Source organism: Hippocampus guttulatus, chromosome 9 (genome assembly GCF_054856545.1).
Source record: "Hippocampus guttulatus isolate MCC_2025c chromosome 9, RoL_Hgut_1.0, whole genome shotgun sequence".
Classification (NCBI taxonomy): domain Eukaryota; kingdom Metazoa; phylum Chordata; class Actinopteri; order Syngnathiformes; family Syngnathidae; genus Hippocampus; species Hippocampus guttulatus.
Window position 1 is genome coordinate 20,058,854 of NC_141269.1, and position 26,085 is coordinate 20,084,938.

The 26,085-nt window shown below is 41.1% G+C and overlaps 1 long non-coding RNA gene and 1 pseudogene across 1 annotated transcript; both read left to right on the top strand.

Annotated features, from left to right (window-relative positions):
* Positions 1–6,134: 6,134 nt before the first annotated feature.
* Positions 6,135–6,568, top strand: LOC147200719 (uncharacterized). Its single transcript, XR_015101798.1, has 3 exons — positions 6,135–6,235; positions 6,322–6,389; positions 6,459–6,568. It is a non-coding gene; the product is annotated as an uncharacterized LOC147200719 (long non-coding RNA).
* Positions 6,569–24,103: 17,535 nt separating this feature from the next.
* On the top strand, positions 24,104–25,667 carry LOC147200720 (uncharacterized; annotated as a pseudogene).
* Positions 25,668–26,085: the final 418 nt, after the last annotated feature.

The window sequence follows — 26,085 nt, forward strand, 5'->3', positions numbered from 1 at the left end:
GATCTGATTGGCTATTGCAAGCTGACTGTGCCCGTTCATTTACAGCGCACAGGGGCCTGCTCTGTTTAATCTGAAGACCCCGAGCAAGTTTAATTTACCTGGCAACAAAAGCTATCTGAAATATGATTGGTTAAAAACTCTACCATAATAAATAAGTTATTTATCGAGTGGCTTTCAATGTTATTTAAAATAACATTGTTTCTGGAATAAATAATGTTATTTAAAATAACATTGTTTCTGGAAGAAATTTAACAAGAACATTTTGTAAGTAGAGACATGCCCTAATCAGTTCCAAGACCCCCCAACGCCCACCCCCTCTCAAATTCAGACATACATGTTTTGTAAAGTATAAAAATACATAAAAGTATGTAATAAATAAATGTTACTGTTAGATTATTGCACAGTAAATGAGAGTTGTGCATAATGTAAAAAACAAAGAATAAACATGATGGTCATTTAACTTTTAACTGCATCCTCATTGTTTTTTGACCTCTTTAGTTCATGTTCTCTCTTGGAAGTGGTCTTTGCCTGGCGTTTTGAAAAATAACTAATCCAAGGACATTTGCTTTTGTCGGCTTTTAACAATCCTTCAAAAATATCCATAGTGAGCGATTGCTGGACTGGTGAATACTTTTTCTGGGTGATTCACATTTACGTAAAACTATCAGAGCGCCTCATGGCCCGAGGGGCGAATGATGAGGACGCTGCATAGACACATATCTATCTATCTGCACACAAATACAAATTTGATAGAGGTCCCTCATAGGCAATGGGATGCCAGGAAGGTGCTCGGTAATAGCCAATGGCAGAGAGGCGATAAGTATGTTGCGTTCAGGAACCTCAGAGCTGCGAGTAGCAGCCCATACTGTATAGCTTTCGTATCTTGAAATTTCTTTAGTAACAAGAGGCAATATTTTCCTGTTGAGGCGTTTCGTAACTTGAAAATTTCGTATGAAGAGACGTTCGTCAATAGAGGTACTACTGTATATGTGACTTACTGCACTTGTAAATGTCAAAGCACGATGTCTCCCGTTGTCTCCATTTTACTGTCAATCCAATTATTCCACATGGTCCATGACTAGCAATCCCCAATTAATAAACTGCCCCCAAAACACTGCAGAGGGGATGAGTGAAAGGAGCGAGAGAGATGAATGTGAAATGAAAAATGTACTATTTAACCCTTTCATGCACCAATGATGATAACATGATAACATGATAGGCTGTCCACTGTAGTAACGGTTGTCCCTGAAAGGGTGAAGATGGTAAAATAATCATGTGAAGTCTAACCTTCTAGTAATATTCCCTCCTTCACATCTGCTTCAACAAATTTCATCTTCGTAACTTGACTGTTAGGTGGTTTATTTATTTACTTAACTGATACTGAAAAATGTCCCTTGCGAGTGGCTGGTGTCTCGTCAACGCATCTCTCATCCAAGATCAGGGGGCGCTCTTGATGGGGGAAATTGATGGATGGAATTTGATGCATTTTACAGAGAATAGTAATTACGCTTGTTCGTCATAAAATTTACAATGTTGCCTACAATGTGGTATAAATAGTTAATTAAGGTTCTATTTCATCCCTCCTGATGGCCAGAGGTGATGCTTCAACCACTGGATATTTGGATCTTCTGGGCCCAGAATTTTAAAACATATCATCTGGTGAGTAATCTCACTTTCCCCATAAAGATCAAGTGGAGGAGTGGTTCAAATCTCGTGTCCCATTCAGTTCTCTCTCTCGCGTTACTTCACTTTAGCGCTGGCTCTCATCTCTTTCCATATCTCCTCTGGGATGCATTCTACACCAAGCGGACATCGGACGGCTCCGCGGATGGCAAAAAGGCAGTAGGCTCCTTATGGTTGCACGGCAAGCATTATAATGAAGGGAAGAGAAAATGAGAAATCACAATTCCAAGAAAATAATTTTGTTCAAAAACAGTGAAGTCCAAAATTTTCACAGACCGTATTTTCCACCCTAAAAAGTGCACTGGATTATGAGGCGCACCTTCAATGAATGGCCTATTTTGTTTGTTTTTTTTTCATATATTGGACGCACCGCACTATAAGACGCAATCTACAATCGATGGAGTAACGCTCAAGGAAATACCAACAGAACTGTAGCAATGCCACTCGAGCGAAGCGTGCCTCAGCAGTCCATTGTCCGCTGCTCTCTGCTGTGCGCATGAGCGTGAGCACGTATGCACATGGTTGAACCAATCAGCGCAGACGCAACCACGTCACAGATCAAAGAAGCTTTGAACAAATGACAACTTCTAAGCTTTGCTGTTGAGTGGTGTTGCTTCAGAACGATCAGATGTCATTAAAACTTATTTCATAAAGCAGAGACACAGTTCACTTAACCAACAGCAAGTTATAACATTGACTCGTTAACACTGAACTATCATGTCGCTGCTCTATTTTCATGTTCAACTGCGTAATCCGATCGCCTTAAGTTTGAACTCTGCGTTGTAAGCATGTCTCCATTTTGGGGTCAACATATTACCGTAATAACCATACACAAAGTGCATTGGATTTTAAGGCGTGCTGTGAGATTTTGAGAAAATGGAAGGCTTTTAGGTGCACCTTTTAATGCGGAAAATACAGTAACTATAAAATCACATGGACTTGATAAATTTTACATTTGGTGAATCAAAAACCCAAGTGTACTAGAACTAGAATCACTTGTTTCCCCTCAGCATCTGACATTCGATTATTACACTTAAACAATGCACTTCCTAACTTTCACCCACAATAATCACAAGTGCCCTTGGTTGTCTGTCGATTGCCATTTATTGGAGTCAATTAGCATTTGACTCAGCATGTCCCAAATTATGATCTTAGTTGTACTGTTTGGTGCTCTCTACCGTCTTTGATACTGATTTGTTGTTTTGCTTTGCTGTTGTATATGTTAGTTGCTTCATGTACAGCACTTTGTGTGCAGCAATGGCTGTTTGAAAGTGCTCTACAAACACATTTGAGTTGAGTTGAGAGTTGAGTTTTTATTTAATTTTATTTATATATTTACGTCTTTGTTTTTTTTACGCACTTCAGTTTTGCTGCCCTTATTTTTAGCTGTGTGTTTTTCAATGCACTGCATGTTTGCACTGTGGTTGAGAGGAAAGTCATTTCATCTGTGCTGGATGTTGCACATAGAGCATATTTGACAATAAAGCTTGACTTGACTTAACCTTTTATTAAATGAATTCTTAATACTAAACTTTCAAAGGAAGGGAAAACTCATAATGATTTACATCAAGTTATCTTCTTCATTGTTGCTATCGTCAAGGGATCCTGTCAACCCACTTGACTGCGACCAACAACATTGAATGGGTCCTCATAGAAGTGCACTGATCACTCGCACCAGTCTCATTTAATTAGTGATGGGAATTCCGCCTCTTTAGCTGCGTCTCTAGGCTTGGCTCCCCAAAAAGAGACAGTTCTTTCAGCTCCCAAGTTACCCTTCTATTTTTTTTTATTCAAAATAATTTATCAAATGAAGTGTAAAATTATAACATCGCGAAACATACCTTATATTGAATATGCATTATTCACATACTCGAAAAACCAAAAAACTGAAATACAAAGCAACTAACTCAACTTTACTGTTAGACCACTAAAGATATGCAGCTGTAACAAAGTGCTGTGCATCAAACATAAAACACAGAAAAATAACAATTCAGTGTAAACAATGATGATGATAATAATAATAACAATAATAATGAGAATAATAATATCATAATAGTGGCCCAGCAGTTGACTGCTGAGCACGTCTGCCTCACAGTACGGTTTCTTGTTTTTTGTTTGTTGTTATTGTGGTTTTTTTTAAACTAATACCTAAGAGGTGTGAATTCCAGCAATCTAAACAAAAATAGGGAATGAATTAGCTGTTAAAGGTCCGGTTTTGAAGGAATAATTACAGTATGTATTTTAGTTATCATCCACTTGTATATTAATAATGAAGAATGCTTATGCTCTTAATGAAGAAATTCTTATGCTCTTAATAAAGATATGCTCATACTTACAATAAAGAATGCTTTGTGCACTGTGATAGTTACGGGGCACAACCACCTTTCCAAAAATGTGGTTGAAAAGAGAAAAGGTAATAAGACAAAACAAGAGCAAGGTCAGACGTGGATGGAGCTGTCAACACCAGCTGCAGCTTACTTAGTGTTTTTATAATGATTACACACATGTACGTAATTTACACTCACATACACGTTAGCTACCTTTACTGCCATACTCTCTAGGGGTGTTCACATGGCACACATTTGCTCCGGCGCTACACCGATGTATTTTGTTGCAATATATTTTACACCGGAGAAAATTTTGTGGAGCGGTCACACGTACAAAGCCGCTGAGCGTGTCAGCACCGGCGCAGCGTCGGTGCAGCTCCACTTGCGGTCACACAGCAGTTTCTGCAGTGGAGCAAAACGACAGAAAACAAATGAGCTGTCATGTTGGTTCTTTTTAAAACTTTTACACAACTCAAGCAACTACTGTACAGGCACGTCCTTCTCCTTCTCTGTCTCCGTGCCTTCAGCTCAAGAGTGACCGCCCCCAAAAACGTAAATCAACGATGACTTCAATGACACTCAGAAAAGCAAAAATGTAATGCGCCAAACAGAAAATCAAGAAAGGAAATCACAAAATAAATTATATGGGGGGCGGGGGGTTGTGAACACACAACAAAGGAACAAACTACACAAACAACTCCGAGACAGTCCAGTCTCCTACAAAAGGAAAGATGACGTTTGGGGACTATCCCCCCCCCCCCCCCCCCCTGTCTAGTTGAGATGGTACAACCAAAGAGGTGCTTGCTCCTGTTACCAGCCAAGTCTTGTGTCGTTATTAAACAAACACATGACGGAAGTCCGACAGAGCATGAAAGCAATGCATTCTTGCCATACGTAGTCAACTCTTCTCGAGCATTTGCTCCAGAGCAAATTGGAGAATTCACACGTGCAAATTTACATTGGTGCTGCTCCGCAAATGAGCATTTGCTCTGGAGCAAATTTTTAAACCACCTCCCAGAGGTGGATCAAATTTGCTCCGGTGTAAGCTGTTTTCCGGGGCTTCCCCGAAGCAAATTTGCACGTGTGACCGCTCCACTGGCGCAGCGCCGGCGTAGCACCGGAGCAAATGCTGCCGTGTGAACACCCCTTCTGCTGCCCAGCTGACCGAAGTGGTTCCTGCCTCAACGGCCAGCAAGGGCATTCACATAAGGGACCCTGACCCCTTTTATGGGGACTTGGAGAAATGTCGAGCCTTCCTAGTAAGTACAGTATGGGCTGGTTTTCCATGGGCTGAAGTTATGAGCACTGACAGAGATTTATTTGATCTATACCAACTTTGTTGCCAGGACTGAGATTGATCATCCTAACTCTGCTGTGGATGTCTCAAATCGACTCCGGAATTTGTGGCAAGGTAACCGCTCTGTGGCAAACTACCCAGTTGATTTTTGGACCCTAGCAACAGAGGCTCAGTAGAATAATGTTGCACTGCGGGCGGCCTTCACCGAGGTTCTAGGTGACAAATTATCCTCCTCACCTGATTTGACCCTCATTCCTCCCGCATATCATGACCGTAGAGAAGTCTTGAGTAAGAGTAGGGCTCTGTCCCTACCTTCACATTGACCCTACAATTGTACCATTGATCTGCTACAGGGTTCCAGTCGGTGATACCAAGAATAAATCCCCCCTGCCATGAATGAACTCTGCTTTCGAGCTCCTTCAGGGTGTGAGGATCTTCACAACATTGGATCTCCGGAACGCGTATGACCTGGTACATATAAAGGAAGGAGATGAGTGGACGACTGCCTTCAAGACACCCATAGGCCATTTTGAGTTATTGGTAATGCCTTTTGGTCTGAACAATTTGCCCGCCGTGTTTCAGGCTTTCATTAATGATGTGCTCTGTGACTTTCTGAAATGTTTTGTGCTTGTGTATTTGAATGACATTTACATTTTTCCAGAAACCCAGAGGAACATGTCTTCCATGTGAGGCAGGTGCTGGTAAGGCTACTGGAAAACGGGCTTTTCATCAAAGTCAGTTTGGTGTGAGCTTGTCTTTTTTGGTGCCATGTCATTCAGGAAGGAAGGTTTGAGTGGACGCAAACAAGGTTCGGGCTGTGGAGGAGTGGCCAGTTCCCAGCTCTCAAAAGAATCTACCAAGCTCACAGAAGAAACTACAACGGTTCCTCGGGTTCGCAATCTTCGACCAGTGCTTTTTCAAGACTACAGTAAGGTCGCCTTGCCACTAACCAGACTCACGTCCTCTGCTGTACCATTCTGCTGGTCTGATGCTGTACACATCTGTTCACCACAGCCCATGTGCTAGTTCAGCCAGACACCAGCAAGCAATTCATTGTCGAGGTTGATGCTTCTGATTCTGGGGTAGGAGCTGTACTATCTCAGAACGGCTGCATCCTTGTGCCTTCTATTCACATCATTTGTCTCCCACAGAGCCCAACTATGAGGTAGGTGACCGGGAGTTACTGGCAGTGAAACTGGCACTGGAAGAATGGAGACAATGGTTGGAGGGGGCTGAGTTGCGATTTATGGTATGGCCTGACCACAAGAACTTGGCATACTTGCAATCAGAGAAACGCCTCAACTCCCGTCAAGCTCGGTGGGCCATGTTGTTCAGACTTCAGACTTCAGACCCGGAACACAAGGCATGACTCCCTCTCCTGCCAGTTTTCCCCCAAGAAACCTACTGAGCACCCCAAGACCATCATCTCCCCGAGATGTGTTGTTGCTTCCGTGACATGGGAGATTAAAGATGGCATAGCGTCAGCAACCCGATCCTGGTACAGGTTCTGAGAACAAGGTTTTTGTCCCAGACTCCATCCATTCCCAGGTTCTCCTGTGGGCTCACAGCTCTAAGTTTGCCTGCCGTCCAGGAGCCAACCATACCCCGACCCTGCTCAAGAGGCAGTTCTGGTGGTCCAGCATGGAGAAGGACACCCGGGCTTTTGTTATTGCCTGCACCTGCAACAAGCATCCCATCAGGCCCCCGCTGGATTACTTCACCCCTTGGCAATCCTCAACAGACCCTGGTCCTACATGGCACTGAACGTTGTCACTGGATTGCCACTGTCTCAAGGTTAAACCATCATAATGTTTTGTAATCATAATGTTTTAGACAGTTTTTCCAAAGCGACTCATTTTGTTTCCCTCACGCCACTCCCCTGGGCTGTGGAAACGGCCAAAGACTTAGTCAACCAGGTTATTAGATTGCACAGCCTTCCACTACACATTGTCTCAGACCAGGGGCACCAGTTCATATCACAGGTGTGGAATGCCTTTTGCAAATCAATAGGGGCTGGGGCCAGTCTGGGTATCACCCACAGTTCAATGGTCAGACAGAGAGAGAAAACCAGGAGTTGGAGACCTCCCTCCGCTGCATGGATGAAAAGGACTCCTCTACATGGGCATCACATTTGACATGGGTAGAACATGCAAACAACAGCCTTAACAACTCAGCCCCTGGTATCACTCACTTTGAAGTCTCTGGGTTATCAACCTCCCCTTTTGATCTCCCAGGAAGTAGACAGGGGGGCACCCTCAGTCTAGGAGTTAATTGCCCAGCATAAGACGGTTTGGCAAAACACACGCCAGGCTCTGGAAAGCATCTAATTGTCAGCCAACCATTGCAGGTCTCCAGCCCCTATGTACCAGCCTGGCCAGGTGGTTTGGTTGTCTACAAAGAACATTACACATTACACTCACAGAGTCCTGCAAACCTACCCGTTATATTGGACCCTTTGCCATAGATAAACTAATCAATCCTTCTGCAGTTAAACTTAAATTACCAGACAACATGAAGATTCACCCCATATTCCATGTCTTCCAGATCAAACCTGTTTTGTGTCTGCCTGTGGATTCTGTGCTTGTCTTAAGCTAAGTTAAACACTGACGAAGCCTGCCTTAAAGTCAGGTGAATATTCGCTTACACTGTCAGTGACTACTATAGATCTGTTTGCGTTTTTAACCCTTTTCATTTGACTTCATCCCATTGAATGCTACCAACAATTACATAGGTGGCAGAAGTAAACATTACATGGAATGTTAAAAGAATGCAGCATGAGAAAAAAAAAGATTATATGAGAAGTTATCAATGCCAATAAACTAAAGGAATATGTGAAAATGTACTGTATCATTTGACTTAGAGTCATATTTACAATATAACAGGATTAGTGACTTACAACATGAGTGGCAGACACAAACACACATTCAGCACAGCGGAAACATCCATTAGCAATGGCTAGACTCCATCTCCCTCTCCCTCAGTCTACTTTAGCAACACGCACACACAGGCAAACCTACACGATTTCACACTTGTCTATCACAGTGATGTGGGCTACCAGGTGTGAAGATGCTATTCATAATATTGAGATTTATTGTGTGCATAATATGGCAAGAGGAATTTCATTCATTGTTAAATACCTCAGTGACTTAACTCCATTTTCTGAATCAGAGGTACCAAAGTGCCACACTTGAACACTCCTTCAGTAGACAGCTTCTGCTAATGTATTTGCATAAAGAGAAGGAGAACATATTGTACCGTCTTTAGCCAAATGAACTCCTGATGCCATAAACAGCAAACCAAACAGAGGTTAAAAGAAAAAAAATGCATACAAAGGTTTGAGAAAATATTTTTAGTTTTATGCTAAGTGAATTACTCAATTTCTAATTCATACGGTACCATTGGGAGTGTTTTAATTAAAAAAATCAATATTACTCAGCTTACACACACACCACACACATACATACATACATATATATACTGTAATATATATATATATATATATATATAGACACACACACCACTATGGTGGTCCTTCTAGGGTAAAAAGCTGTCATGGCGAAATGTTCGACTCCCATCACATGAACATGTTAGAATATCAGTAAAAACACATTTCTAATATCTCTCATTTTGACAGATATTGGACAATTTGGGAACAAAAAAAATATCAATGAAAACATCAATTTTTAACAACAAAGGCCCCGTGGCAGTAAGATAAACAGCATCAGAGAAAAAAAAAGAAGGAAACAAACATGCTTGTTTGACATAATGTATGTAGGAATAATGCAGAAGTCTCACAAATCGGTTGATGGCAGTAATCACCTCAAAAGGTTGTGCAATAAAATACATAATCAGGGTACAATTATTATTGCTTATAGTTTCTCATTCTCATTGGTTAATTTTCATTAAGTTTCCATTGATTATTAATATTATTATTATTATTATTGTAATTACCTTTTCTTTTTTTTATTATCTTTGTTTTTTTTTTGCTTGGGTATATTGTATATTGTGCTTCATTCACGTTCTAAAAGACATGTCAGAAGTAAAACAGGAGTTCCGATGAACATTTCATGCAACAACATATTTAATTGGGAAATACCAAGATCAGCAGATGAGATCATCTGTAAATTTCCATGGATGGTCCTATGCGATTTCCATTTTACTGGTCCCCAAACAACAATACACATGGACTGTATGGTATGGTGAAACAAGTCCATCGCTGCCATAAGCACACGTTATTTACATGTGTGCACAATGGATCATATAATATGGGGAGAGGGCAGGAAAAATACTGAAAAATAGACATAGCTTATGTGTTCAACTCCAAAGGGGTCTCTCTTTCTCTCTCTCTCCCTCTCAAGAGAGAGAGAGACTCTTATTGATATGAATTATTGTTTCACTTTTTTCTATAAAGGATTCAAACATATTGGTGTCATGGCAGTGTGAAAAAAATAGAAAATAAAGACCACTCTATCACACGCACACACACACACACACACGTCTGTTTTTATGGTTTGCGGTGACCACTTTTTTTATCACATGCTGGGATCAACCTGACAGGAGTGTGGATCCCACAAACGCACACTCAGATAAATGGCGATAACAAAAAGAGGTTTATTTAAAGATAAGCGAGAGACCGGCAAAGTGGTCAACAAAAGGCACTGGCAACAAAAAGCCAGGAAAACCAAATGAGAACAAAAAGCGCTTGCCAATTACGAGGACAGAATGATCACCGAGAAATACACAAAATGAAATGAGGATAGTAACAAATACTCGGGTGGCCCGGTGGTCCAGTGGTTAGCACGTCGACCTCACAGTGCAGAGGTACCGGGTTCAATTCCAGCTCCGGCTTCCCTGAGTGGAGTTTGCATGCTCTCCCTGGGCCTGCGTGGGTTTTCTCCGGGACTCTCCTGGTACTCCGGTTCCAAAAACATGCATGGCAGGCTGATTGAATACTCTAAATTGTCCGTAGGTGTGGGTATGAGCGTGGATGGTTGTTCGTCTCTGTGTGCCCTGCGATTGGCTGGCAACTGGTTCAGAATGTCCCTCACCTACTGCCCGAAGACAGCTGAGATAGGCTCCAGAACCCCCTGCGACCCGTGTGAGGATTAAGCGGATCAGAAAATGGATGGATTCGATGGATAACAATACTCACAGACCAAAATATTCAATGACAAGGAGAGCGACTCTGAACAAGAACGAGAGACCTCCAAGAAATGGCACTTGGGCAAAAGCAGTGAACAAGAGCAAAAGTCTGACAAGGGAGACAATAAGCCAGAGTCCTTCGGTAGGCTGCCACTTGATTGCCTTGATCAGGCACAGGTGCACCGCTAAAGGGTGACGCCCCACACTCCAGCTGGTGCTGAAATAAACAAAGAACAAAAAAAACAGAGCAGAACATGACACATTTCCAAATGATATACAGCAATGAAAAAAATCAGGTAACCACAGGATGACTTTATCTTATACACATCTTCAAATATATTAAAATTGAACATATGTAAATCTATTTCAGGACTGTAAAATGTCCGTGGGTTTTGTTGTGAAAAATATGATTTTCACAAAACCTCTATTTTTACATTGAAAATCATTGGGGGGAGTGTCTACTTGGCTTTAATAGCCTTGCGCAGTGACCATGCTTCCAACACCGTGGATCAGTACAGCCGGACACACAGAGTTTTACGCCACCTGAGCGTAGAACATGTTTTGACTGCAAGTCAGCAAAGCCGACAAGAACTAACGCGTGCTAAAAACAGTGTGACGTGGCACCGTGTACGTGAATTTTACTGACGGACGACATTGCCATACTTCCCTATTTTGACGACATTGGGCGGCAATGCCTTACCCCGTAAGGCATTCCCGCCAACTTCTGTCTTTGCTGTCTCGGTATTTGCTTTAAAACACGTGTTGATAAGAAAAAAAAAAATGCCAGTAGTCAAGGTTTGCTCTGAGAATATGATAGAATGAATGTCGCAAGAAGGGATATTGTGTAATGGGAAGGCAGTGAAAAAGACAAAAAATTGACAAGGAAAACGGCATCAAAAACCCATGGAATTGGAATTTGCTTGAACATCAAGTCAGGAACGAGTACCTGCATGAACACATTTGTAAAATCAAGGAACCGAGCAAGGCTTACTGCGTGCTATGCCACCAAGTTATCACGAACGGAGCAGGTGGGAGGACGCGTGCGGTGGACGATTTAGAAAGAAAAAAAACCATTCCGAACGAGTGAAATTCTAGTTGTCGAATTACAGATTGCTAGGGAAAGATCTAATCATTTATGAAAATATTTAGTTTGGATTCTGATTAAAGTGTGTGTGTATTTTGATAACTGGACATTATACAAGAATAAAGTGTTATTTGGAAGACAACAGGTATTTCTCACTTTAATATTGAGCATGATTTTTCACAGCCATTTTGAAATGCCTATTGAAGTTTTCTTTTAAAAACATTTCTTTAAATCGTTATTTTTACTTTTTTTTTTACTAAGAGATTAATTAAATGTGCAATTATTAGATATTTCAAGGAGGGCACAGGAGCATTGTGTAAGTTGACTTGGGTCAGACACAGTTAAGATGCCATCAAAAGGAAAAAAAAATTAAAGTTAAAAAAAGTTAAAAGAGAAAACTTAATAGGTATTTTATGTGACAAAATGTAGACCAAAACTAGTAAAATATTTACTTGCAGGAAATGCTCAGAATCTAACATATGACTAAAATTGCTTGGTGTCTGAGGCCCTATGGGCCCAAAACCCCCGGTTTATACTGGGGGGGGCTGTGCCCCGCAGACCCCCCCCCCCCTTTAACTTCCCCTGGATTTTCTCTTCCTTATTTCACGGCCCTGCTATTTACATAATTCGCACAGGCTTCCCACCAAGTACAGATGGTTAATGGCGACCTCACACAAGGTGTATTACTCATGACAAAGCATCTGAATTCAACTGTCAAATGAAGGTCAATTAAAGTGAATATTAGAGTTGAAATCATCAAATTTTATATTATTCGTTTGCTAAATGTAGTGTATACAATAAATCTGCTTCTGAAAATGACAGAAATCTCTGGCTTGTTCTTCCACTCAAAGTACCGGACAATTTCAAAACAGTATGAAGAGCTTTTATTCAATGGAACTGAACAATGTGTGATGAATAAACCAAAAAGGCTACTCACCATGTATACCGGTATTTAAAACAAAAAATCAAATGTTGACATTGTTTAAGAATACAGTCACATTGAAATATTCATGATGGAAAAAACCCCACAGAAACAGGGAGTCTTTAACCAAAAACTTAGTTGCACCATTTCCTTTTGGCAGCTATAATGCGATAATACGCATCAAATTTGAGGGTCTGCCACTTTCAGTTTTTAAGGGCTTCTGGTTCAGCCCTTAAACATTTTTCACACCATTTTTTTCTGTGACGCTAGAAGATTTGATGAACGTCATCATATGCCTTTCCACTGCCTGGACTTCAGTTTTCTGCCAGGGATTCTATTCTGTGTGAGTTTGGCTTGAAATAGTGAGGGAAAAAAGAGGTTTGTCATTGAAACAATGAAGGAGAGCAGTGATAATTTTACAGTTTACCGCCAGCGAGTCCCAGGCACTCGCTGATCAGAAAAGTATGAGTCCCATTATGCATTTAGAGCAGGGGTCTCAGACTTGCGGGCCAACTGCGGCCCCCGGGATGAGAATTTGTGGCCCCGGTCTTAATATGAAAGATTATTATTAGTGCGGTCCGCAAGATTGATATGACTCTTGTTGTGTGCGGAGCTGAACGAACCAATCACGGTGAGGTATTGACCCTATTCCGCCCCGCCCATTTTAACGGTGAAATTTCTTCCGTTTTGTGTTAGAACTTCTGGTTAGCCAGTTCCTGTATCTAGTAAAGCTGGAGATGAATTACTTTTCGGTGGGATCCCTGGGTTGCTTGGTCCCACAGTAAGGGTTGGTGAGGAGGTTATTAATTGCCTGTTTGTCGCATAACTGTGATCTGACATGGACTGATCTTCCTACTGTGTTTATGCGTCACAGTGTCCGCTCATGTTATCAGCCTCTGCTGCATCGCTGGTTGATGTCACATCTGCGGGGTGGTGGTAGACCCCAAAAAGCAGGCAAGAGGGAGGAGCATGATGTGCTTGACAAATTGTATTAAAACAGAGAAAACTAAATCCAAAACAAAGTACTGGCCTCAGCAAGGGGACACGTCTGGCAGTGCAGGATTTGAGTTCCTGGCGGCGCATTGTGTTACTGAATGTAGCCGTTACTGTGGTCCCAGCTCTCTGTAGGTCATTCACTAGGTCCCCCCATGTGGTTCTGGGATTTTTGCTCACTGTTCTTCTTATCGTTTTGACACCACAGGGTGAGATCTTGCATGGAGCCCCAGATCGAGGGAGCTTATCAGTGGTCTTGTATGTCTTCCATTTTCTAATAATTGCTCCCACAGTTGATTTATTTACACCATGCGTTTTACCTATTGCAGATTCAGTCTTCTCAGCCTTGTGCAGGTCTACAATTTTGTCTCTGGTGTCCTTTGACAGCTCTTTGGTCTTGGCCATAGTGGAGTTTGGAGTGTGACTGACTGAGGTTGTAGACAGGTGTCTTTTATACCAATAATGAGTTAAAACAGGCACCATTAATACAGGTAACGAGGGGAGCCTCGTTAAACCTCATTAGAACAAGTTAGACCTCTTCGACAGCCAGAAATATTGCTTCTTTATAGCTGACCAAACACTTATTTTCCACTCTAATTTGCAAATAAATTCTTTAAAAAGCAAACAATGTAATTTTCTGAAATTTTTCCCCACATTCTGTCTCTCATGGTTGAGCTTTACCCATGTTGACAATTACAGGCCTCGCTAATCTTTTCAAGTAGGAGAACTTGCACAATTGGTGGTTGACTAAATACTTATTTGCCCCACTGTGCATATATATATATATATATATATATATATATGTGTGTGTGTGCGCGCTTTCCGTTTTGTGGAGTGTCCAATCGTTTTAATAGGATTTGGAAGAGGCAGAGGCTTTATTATCTGATGAGGATATGCCTGGTCTGAGAGACCAGTGTCAGGATGGTCATGATCTGCATAGCTCACTGGCAAATTAGGCAGTTTCATTTGGTATTTCTCTAATGGCTCTGTCAGCACTTCTGAACATCCTTAGAATATACCACCCTTTCCTGCCCAAAGATGGACAAACATTCCTGCAAACAAAAACAAGCTACAACATTCACAGTGCAGCAGATGGTGTCTTCTATTATCGTGGAATTTTGAATTAATTTCAGAAAATCTTCTATAAAGTGTGGTCTTCCTTGACAGAGGGGCATGCATTTAAACTGCAGTTGAATTTTGATGGGTTACCTCTCTGGAAGAGTACTAGAACTCAGTTTTGGCCAATCTTTGGTATGTTACAAGGATAACAAAGAAACCAATGTTGATTGGCCTGTTTTGTGGTACTTCAAAGCCCAATGATGAGATGAAAGTAAGAAAGTCAAGAAAAAGGTATGAAGTTGTAAATCCCTACTTAAATTACAATTTGTTTGTCAGAACATACAGTACGAAAGTTTGTTTTGTACTTTTAAGCTGATTGGATTCATTGCCCAGCACTCCAAAGATCCATGTACAGAACATCACTCCTGCATTAAAACAAGGGAAACAAAATAGCCCGAAGATCCACCCCACTGGCCACAACAGTTCTGAGCCTATGAACCATTCGCCATTCACCAGCAGGAAGATACACTCTCTAAAGGTGCACCAGCAGTGAGGTGCACACTCCAAGGCGCACCATCAGTAATATGCAATCGCCAAGGCGCACCAGCAGTGAGGTGCACACTCCAAGGCGAACCTTCAATTAGATGCACTCTCTGAGGTGCACCAGCATTGAGGTGCACTCTCCAAGGTGCACCAGCAGTGAGGTCCGTGCACCAAGGCGCATGAACACTGAGATGTTACGACCGAGTTACACCAGGAGTGAGGGCCGTACACTGAAGCACACCAAGAGGCACACTGCATCTTCCGCAGTCCCATCAGGATACCCAGAGTCACATCAGAGCAGTGTGCAGACATCCAGTCTGCAAACGTGTGAGTATTCACAAATTGTGTTCAGTATGCAAAATCATAATTAGATGCTGAAGTATCTACTCCAGTGGGTAACATTGGGTTGAACATGGATTTTGTAGTGCAGTACTGGAGGCAGAGTCTGGGTGAGGCTGGGCCGCATCAGGATTTCCACTAGAAAAGCGCTGATAAATCATTCCAATGTTCTCAAATATCTTTATTAACACAAAATAATGAATTAAATACATCAGTTAAAAAATGAATATCTGATTTAACAGTTCTTTAACTTTTAACTTTATGAACATGAATGAGACATTAAACATGAACTGTTCTGAACATGGCTTCTCTTGCCTACTTCTTGCTGCTAGAGACCTGGCAGCGCTTCTTCTCACATAGCCGAGCCACATTTCAATAAAGCACAATTCAATAAAAATAAAAAATAAAAGCCCGGCCACTAGACGCTCGCCTCTGAGCCCTACCAGATGCAGACCCCGGTAACCCACATACAATTAATGGACAACTGAATCCATTGTTTGTATTTATCACAAGGAGTCTCTGAGCGGTCCTTGGTCTGGTCCCTCATCTATTACCTGTCCCTGTCAGAGCCATAAAGCCCCAGACCACTTCGCCCCTTGGTGACAGCTTGGGGACGGGCAGGGGGGGGGGGGGGTGTTCCAGTCAATAAAGTTATTTTTACAGTGTTACATTTGATTATTAAAGTGATTATTTTTTTAAGTACTGTATTTTCACAACCATATGGCAAACCGCATTAAGAGGCGCAGTGTCAGTTACAGGTGATATTTATGTCAGGTTCAGACCGAACTAAATGTTTTTGGATTCCAAAAATGCAGTCTCAAAGTGTGATAAGAACAATATTTATTTCAGAATATTGTACTGAAATCGCTGGTCAACAAGGAGCCAGGAAAAAACTATGTTTTGTGTTTTTTGTTATTGTAAAGTGTCCTTGGGTGTCTTGAAAGGCGCTTATAAATAAAATGTATTATTATTATTATTATTAATGTATGAAACAAAAAGCACTTGCAAAGTCATGGTTCAATAGAAGAGCGAGAATACACAAAGGAAATTATCAAATGTTCAATAACATGAAAGCAATATCAAGAACAACAATAGAATAACAAAGATCTATGAACAAAATGAAAGCAACAATGAATAGTATCGAGGGGTCTAGAAAAGCAAGCAAGTTCAACAATTTGACAATGACCAGGCGGCCTGCAGTCCTTAAATACACAATGAGGCTTGATGGGGAAACGTGGCACAGGTGCGCCTGCTGTAGGAAAACACTCTTCACTCCAGGTGGAGCTGAAACACAATCAAGACCGCACATGACAAATTATTTTATTTAACACATAGAAAACACAAACTGCATTATTGGATGCAGGCATGGTAAAACCTACGCTATCTTAAACAATACAGTAGCATGCATGGTAGCATGAATGCACGCTAGCATATGTTTTTGAAAAGGCAGCAGGAGCAAAACTGAGTTTGGTAGTCTGTTATTTAAGTGTTTAACACTGAACTCACATTATGTTTGTATCAATACCTCATCCATAAATCCATCAAAGTCCTCATCTATATCTAAAATGATCAGCTGTGCAAGTTCTTCATTTTGAACGCTCTGTTTACACTGATGTCCAGCGGCTGAATTTCCGATGTCAAGCCTTGTTCTCTTAAAAATTACCGTAGGTGGCCGTTTCTGTCCATTACCATGGTACCAAGCATAACATTAAAAGCCAACTTCTCGTGCCCCGTTGTGCGTATCGCTACCATGCTGGGTTCATCGGGATGTCGAAAGTGAGGAGCACCTCGTCCATGTTGGTGATGTGGTTGTGCTGGATGTGTTTGTCGGCAATCTTTTTACGGCAGTAGGAGCAGAAGATAGCCAGCTTTTCCTTGTAATACCCCGAAAGTTGCTGCGCCACGGCAGTCCTTGCGCGGATGAACAGTTAAATTAAAGAAACAAAACGGACCTCCTTGAAAATGTTTGATCTTTATTTCTTTTGCAAGCGTTTTTGCCCTCAGTCGGATGGAGCGGTGACTGGAGAGACGCTTCTGTGACTGTGAATCCATTGCTCGAGTTGTTCTTCCAACTTGGGCCACCTCGTCTTGTTTCCGCGGAAACTCAGCTTAGTCTTCTTGACTTGGAGAAGCTTCATCTACTTGCGAACCATGGATTAATTTATCTTAAATTCTATAGCTTCTAGATCAGTGGTTCTTAACATTTTCAGAGGTACCGAATCCAACCAGTTCACATGCACATTCACCGAGCCTTTCATTCGTGAAATTTCTTTTAAAAAATCGTATTTTTTACAAATTCAAGAAAAAAAAACACATTTATTATATACAGAAAAAAGTAAATAAATTTTCAAGACATAAGTGTTTTTTTATTTATTTAATTGTATGGTAAGGGCTCCGTCGAAACCCTGAGACCGATTCACTGAACCACTAGGTTTGATCAAACCTAGGTTAAGAACCACTGTTCTAGATAATGCATTTCACAAGAAAATTCTGCCCCGCATTTGACTGTTGAATTGCTCTCACCTTTATTGCTTTATTGCTCTTCAAGAGCCTTGCTTTTTTGTTCTTTTTGTCTTTTGTTTTGTCACATCTTGTTTGTTGTTTCATCGTGTGGACCTGATATGGACTGTTTTCAGCGCTTTTTGGCCACGACATTCGTCAAAGGAGAAGTATCTGTGCTTGGTGGTTGCCCCTTCTCGGCAGCACGCCTGTACCAGCACAGATGTTGATTTGGAGGAATGTCGCCGTCATTGACTGTCGGTGCTGGACAGACCTGGGGTGCTTGTGTTTTTTGCGCCTGTAGTGGGCAGCATTTTTCACAACCCCGTTTTGTTCAGTGGCTATGTCGGCGCTGTTGGACAGTCGGCGTTGGTGCGGCTGGATGGATGGCTGCTGAAGTTGAGGATGAGGAGAGAGGAGCGTTGGCGCAGAGCGCCGGTGCGTATTTGGAACTGAGAGTCGCCGATTGGAATTGAAATGGATTTCCATGGGACAGGAGAAGTGAACCAATCTCTTTTTTCGTCAATGGATGCTACAGCTTCTTGTTGACTTTGAAACTTAGCTTGTAGCCGACGTGTGCACATTTTGAGCATGACGTCTCTGATCCACTGGTTAAAGGACACTTTGATTCTCTCCTCTTTCATCTGAAACTGCTTCAAACAACAAAGCGTGTGACGGAAAAGTGGTTAGGACTGCACGACTGTCCGTGTTTTATGTTATGTGTTGTGTTTATTATTTTACTTTATGTTAACTGTTTTGTGAAGCGCTTTGTTACAGCTGTCGCTGTTGTGAAAGCGCTATATAAATCAGCATGTATTGTATTGTATTGTATTTATGAACAAAGAAATGTTGCTTGGTCTCAGAGCCAATTATTCCTCATGTGTGTGTCATGAGACTAATAAATCATTGTAATCCAAATTAAAACACAATGCATTAAAAAAAAAAAAGAAGCTTCTTAGATATGACTCCGAATAGCCGCTCACCATCCAACGATGGTGGTTTGCAACTCTTGTGCGGTATGCTTCGCTTGTGCAGCATATCGCAACTCTCAGTTTCGTCCGTGCGCCTATGAGAAATTATTTTTACAAATTGTGTTTACACTGAAAGAAAATTGGGCTTTTATGAACAAGTTTTTATTGTCAACCTATTTTTATGTTCATGTCAATTTGCGGAATGTGCTAACAATGTCAAAATCCATTGACGGTTATGATACCTTTCTAAATGCATTTCTGTGTTCCAGTCAAATATATATATATATATTTATTTTTTTGGGCAGTCTTACAATTGATTGTTTTTTTTGTTTGTTTGTTTTTAAGTTACATTAAAATCTCATCTTCTTATTATCTCATAAACCCAACCACACAAATCATTTCGTGAACTGGGTGGCTTGGTACACCCCTATTATTCCACTTCATTCATTGCAACGCTTGTACAAGCACTGCAAAAGTTGAATGGCTTCTCTCATTTGTCATGCCTGTTCTGTTTGTGACCAACAGGTGGCATTGTCGGGGTCTTCCTACAGCGTCACACCTGTTGATCATCATGTCATTAGTTCTTTTCTTTTAAAAGGAGTGCTTCACCGACCACTCAGGGTTGTATCATTCCATTGCTGTCATGAATTTTTGTTTGTATTGCGGTCACATTGTTTTTGTTATAGCCATGAGTTTTTGTTTGTTACTTTTGTTTATTGGTGTTTTTAGCATTTTGTTTGTTTTGCATTTAGTTTTTCCAATGTTTGGTTAATACATTTTGTTCAGTCCACCGTACGTCTTCCTCCTGCCTGGTTGTTGGGTCCTCTACCATCATGCATCATGACACCATTATTATAGGAGCCAATTGTTTTTTCTTCAGAATAATTAATGATTTTCGTCCAAATTCAAGCAAATGGGCATCTCATCATCTGCTGGAGATGTGCGTCCCTCATGTGGTACCAGCACAGGTTCATTTGTCTCGGCAGGATTAAGTGTGGAATCTTTTGGTGGATATATGGAAAGCAACCTTTTCATATCATCTCATAGCATCTCGATAGTAATCAACTGTAAAATTAGTATTTAATGTATACAACTCCATGTAAGAGAATCAAAAGATCTCAAAAGCTGTTTAGTAAATTGTCGCAATTCTCTGTCGGTCTTGATTTTTTTTTTTTTCCGCCCCTGAAATTAATGTTTCATCACTATTGATGGGTCCATGAGGCCTCATGAAGCGTGTTGACACAATGACACACTGTGTTGATTAGAGCTAAGATCGGTCCTAAAAAATCGAGCCCGACCCGAACCGGCCCGAGCCCGATCACTTAGCTTGATTTGCAGGTCCGAGCCCGAAGCAAACCCGACATTTCATTTGTGAGGACTCGGGAGGAGGAGGGGTGATTTCTGATAACAAAGCCTGTCTTTTGGAACAAAATCTAAGTTAAACAAGACTGTATAAACATTTACATCTTTTATATTTCTGTTTATGAAGAGGTTACATTAACCAACAATTTTCTATCATTGACGGATTTTTTTTAAGAGTGGACGGGGAAAATTTAAGGCCGTCCGTCATTTTGACGGGTTGAAAATTGGGCCGTAAACCACCGCAGCAGTACGTCCTTAAGAATCTAGCGCGGCACTATATGAGAGAGAGGTGGATCATAGACAGAGATAGGAAGGAGTTCTTTGAATTGCCATTGCAAGAGTTTAGTACAGTACGTGTTGTGATAAGATAAGATAAGATATCCCTTTATTTGTCCCACAATGGGGAAATTACAGTCAGAATTCAGAAAGGAAAACGCTGGGTAGGGAGAGGGGAAAAAAGAAGTGATGAGGCGTTTTTTTGCGAACCACGGTCTCTCGTGGCCAAAACTATTGACGGCCTTGAAAAAAAAAAAAGTCAGCGAGAGAGAAGCCCGACCCGAACCCGAACCAATGATTGACATTTTAAGGCCCGACCGGTCGGGCTCGGGCGGCCCGATCTTACCTCTAGTGTTGATACTGTCACAAATTCTCTGTGTAAATCATATAAAATGCAGTTTTATACTCAAACAAAAATAAATAGATGGCAAATACAGAAAAACAAAACATGGCAAACTGGGTCAATTCTACTTCAGCCAAAGTTTTCCCATGAAACTCAGCCACGCTTCGCTGCTCAAGAGTCATCAGGAGTTTGCTGACCGGAGCAAGCCGTAAGGTCTTCTCAGGCAGTCGGTAATATGCTCGATGGACCCTAATATCATGTCCAAGAAGGTTAGCCAACTAGTCCATTTCTGTGTTTGTCAAGTTGAGCACTGGTGACAAGGTTGCCACATGTTTGGGTTGGTCTATGTCAGTGCCCTAGGACATGCAGCATGACATTGCTTTGCAAAAGTAAGGAAGCAGTCTGACCCTCTGAAGTCATGGCCCCTGGACACACAAACATATATTTGTTGTGTTTTGGAACCCCACACGCTTCTCTCTTTGACAGGAGGAGTTCTATGGCACTCAGCATTTTAGGTGTGAGAAGAATGGGGACTGTGCATCCACGCTTCCCTCTGATGACAATCCTCGTGAAGTGTCTGCAGATTTTATTTTCTCCACTTCGGAGTGTGCCCAGTCCGGATCATTGTGTGGATCAGAAGTGTCTCCTGATAGAAATGCAGATAGGGGCATGCTTGAGAGGATGAGCTGGACAATACACACCTTTTGTCAGCTCCTTCCAAGTTTTTGCAGAGGGACATTCAGAGATGAATTTGTACCATTTGTCTTGCTTTTGAGTGAGATATGCATGCAGTATTTGAACATCTTTAGTGAAGGGCATGCCACTGGGCATATTCCACTTTGCTGCCCTGATGTTTCTCAATGCTGCAGCTGAGATCAACTCATGCCACTTTTTCTTGATGGACCGGTTCAAAGTTGGTTGCATCCTTAACAAGCCTTTCATTGTTTGAGATTAAACCCTTATCTTTTAGGAGTACTTTTCTGGATTAATGAGATATTCCATATTTTTCAAGGAAGTCATTCTCTGACACCATGAATCAACCTTCCCAATTCTCAACTCTTCTCTCGCACGCAATCTTTATTCTTGGTTGATGTCCCTATTTTATTGAAGAACTGTTGCCCGAAATCAACAATTACATGGTCCATTTTTATTATGTGTGAGATTGGGCCAGGATTCATAGCAGTAATTACTCAACAGCTCTTCACTAGTGCTTGCCGGCATAGATCCTGTCTATTTACACATGGCCTGAACTGGTTTGTGCGCAACGGAGCCAGGTTTGAGTTGACAGTTATGCATATGTCTCCAGAGAACTTTGCGTAAGTAAAGTCCTTGACAGTATGCACAGTGCATAAAGGCATTTCTCTTTGAGGAGTACGTTGAAATGGCACGAATTCGCCATTTCCTGACTCAATAACAGAAGCATTGTGGGCATAGTTTATTTTGTTCTGAATATCATCTAACTGCCTCTTTGTTTCCTTTGAGCCCTTTGGAAAGCTTACAGCACGATCCACATCAGATCTACCGTTCTGTGCATGTTGTAAATGTCTTACCATCTCAGCATAAGGCTTTGAACAGTACAAGTAACAATGTCTCCTATCATACTCTTTTTTTTTTTTTGCTTGGACCAACAACTACGGTTGGCCTATGCGTTGACTTGAACACGGATCTTCATAAGCTCCACTGGGAGAGGGTTCTTTATCTGCTCCACTGGAACAGGATTCTTCTGCTGCACTGGCACATGGGTCCTCTTCTGCTCCGACTTCCGAAATATGGCTCGGTTTGTCAAATCCCATCATATCACCCGGTGTTGTAGAGTTGCAGACAGGGAACCCATTGCAACTTTATATATATATATATATATTTTAGGTCGCTTCGAGTTTACTTATTGTCAGTATCACTTTTGGAGGTGCTATTAGGGATGAAATCATCTCCACTCGATGACATGGAACAGCGGCCCCCAAGCTACGGCCCATGGTGCTGGATCTGGCCCGCCTCCACATTTGGTCCGGCCCCCCCTGAACAATGCCAGAATATGATTTATTTTTCATTTATGTGTATTTGTATTCGATAATAAAGTTGGGCTTTTGCAATAAAATGTTCCTTTGTTCTGAACAATTTATTAATAACTATTAGTAACTATTTCATAAACACATGTGACATTTGCCCATCCTTCTGCGATCTGTGCCGTTATCTGGCAACCCCAGAAAAAAAAAAAACTCCTAAACCCTCACCTCTTAAAGAGAACGCAATCATGGTGAAAAGGTTAGGAAAGGCAAAAAATGATTCAGAATGCACGGTATTTAACCCAAAGTGGGCAAACTATTATTTTTTTGTTCAATGCAAAGAAAAGGCTGTCAGTCTCATCTACCAAGAGGCATTGGCGGTATTCAAAGAATACAATCTGCAGAGACACTATGAACCTCATCACAAAGACAAGTATGATAGATAAGGCCAAATGTGAGCAGGCAAACTGTCAAAGCTAACAAGTGGCATGGTAGCTCAGCAAAAGACATTTGTGACCCTCACAGGAAAAGGTTTGGAGACCTCTGGCATAGAAAAATAAAAGTTAATTTGAATCTTCAGGATCAATGTTTTTCATTTGAAATAAATTCAACTACTGTTACAATTGCGTGGATGCAATAAAATTTAAAAGACAAAAAAATGAATTCATGTAATTATGAATATTTTTTCCATGAAGAAAAAAGTGTAATAGTATAATATTAAAGGGGAAAATGCATGTCAAAAATTGACATGCTCATCAGCAAATGTCATTGCAAAAAAGAAATCTAAATCATTCAACTTTCAGTAGGATGGAAGAGGATTAGGGCCAATGAAGGAAAAAAAATACACAAAGTTGAAAGATTCTCGCTTTTATCCCAGAATTCTCACTTTATTCTCAGAATTCTGACTTACATGACTTTGTGACATACATGGAGTTATGAATTGTGGGGGGAACGTCAGCGTGTGGTGTGGCTTTGAAGAGAATGTTGTCACCTAGCGACTTTTTGCAAAGACATACTGTATTTTAGACTATTCATCATATGTTCATACAAATAATTTAGAATAATTTTGAAGCATAAATTCACCTTTACGAATTCTTTACAGTTTTCAACATTTAAGAGTTGCAACATGTTTGCCTGTGTGTTTGATTTGCAATTGTCAATGATATTATTACATTTGTGCTTCATACTTTAAAATTAAGTGATTCTGTTACTGTGATTGAGTTGTTTTTTTTAATTTGTCATATTCTTGTACAGATTGACAGTGATGTCATCACACTGATGGACGATGCCACCTTCCCACTTATATCCCTTGCTATGGAGACCGCATTGCACTCTTTCATTTTTGCAAGATGAAACAGCTCACATCCAAAAGAAAAAAAAATTACGTGGAAAAAATGAAACTCAGGAAAGAAAGTGGGAAAGACACACACAAGTAGACTAAGAGGCAGAAAACAAAGACATGTCACAATCGGATGGATACACAGTGATGGAAAAATAACCAAACAGGTGACAGAGAAGCATCGAGGAGGTACCAGAACACTTCGAACATCTTCCTCACTGATGAAACCTGCCCGTCCACTGGCAAGATTTACGAGGCTGCAAAGCTGACATTGTTGCGCTTTTACATTGCAACAAAGCCAAAAGACGACCACGATGATGACAGGACAGCGTCTGAAAAAGTCTTGGTGTTGTCACACAATGGCAGTGAATACAGAGGTCTCTGTTGAGTTAAGTGAAATCTACACATCATTCCACATTTCCAGTAATTCAGAAATTACTTTTTGTCCCATATGCAACACAGAGGAAGATGTAGACGTCACACTGATCGCTGATGGTCCACCTGATCCACAAAATGTGATGACAATAACTGTCCACGACACTGATACGGTGGATGAAATAATTATAGCATTCTCTGAAAATGCTATCCTGAACAAATCACTCAATGGGAAACACATATTCCCAGATCATACAGAAGAAGCAAGCGTTGGATCTGGAGTACTGAGAGATGTTCTCACCTGCCTCTGGGAGGAATTCTATGACCAATGCATCCTTGGTACATCAATTAAAGTGCCATTTATTCGTCATGAATTTTCCTGCAGAAAAGAGCAAAGTAGTTGGGAGAATCCTTGGAAAGGGTTACCAAGATTGTTGCTATTTCCCAAACAAACTTGTGTCATTTCTTCTCGCAGGTGCTTTTCAACTGTGCCTACAATGATCTAATAACCCGCTTTCTGCAGTTTGTGAACAGCCAAGAGCGTGAAGTTTGGATGGAAGCAATGAAGGACCTTTCAGAAGTGGACCAATTTTATCTTGTGGAAGTTCTTGACAGCTATGGGTGTAGAAGAAGAATCCCTGCTGAAACCTTTCCCACAACACTGCAGGACATAGCGCACAACGAGCTTGTCCAAAAGCCCATGTTTGTTCTTGACTTCTGTAGGGAGGTTACTCTTCATCAGTCCTGAAGCACTGAACAAGTTGTGCTCTGACTTGCAACCTAGTTCAAAAAAGGTCCGCCAACTGCTGAAATTTGCAACTGATTTAACCCCAAAATGGAAGGAAGTGGTAAATCATGTGAAAAGGTTCATCGGAGACTTGGATGAACTCAAGCTTCAGAGGTTTCTCCGGTTTTGCACTGGATCTCATCTTCTTGTAACCAACACCATTCTTGTGGAGTTCCAGGAAATGGCAGTTTAGTGGAAGACCGGTGAGGCACACATGTGGAAAAGTTCAGGAAATTGCTGACAGATCTGGAAATTTCCCAGATTTCCGAAGAGAATTCAATGCCATTCTTGAAAGCAATGTCTGTTTGATGGACATTGTTTGATTTTGTTATACCTGTAACTGTGTGAATGATCCGTCGTAGGTGGCATCCGCACAACATGGCTTGGGTACAGTACATTGTTCACTATTTTTAAAAAGTTTGTAGAAACAAACTTTGAATTTGTTTGTTGTTTTCATAGTTACCATATGTAGAAAAAGCTTGCATTTTGGTGTTATATTACAATAATATACAGTTCTATAAAATTCTAGGGCTTTATATACTGTATAAAAAGGCCCAAGAAGTTATACATAACCATTGGATGGGTGATTCATGCATGCTACCGTATTGTTTAAGCTAGCATACGTTTTACCACGCCTGCATCCAATAATGCAGTACGTGTAATGTATGTATTAAATACAGAAATAGCCAGCCTGACTGAGACCGTGCCTCTTAATGCGGTGCGCCGTATGGTCGTGCAAAT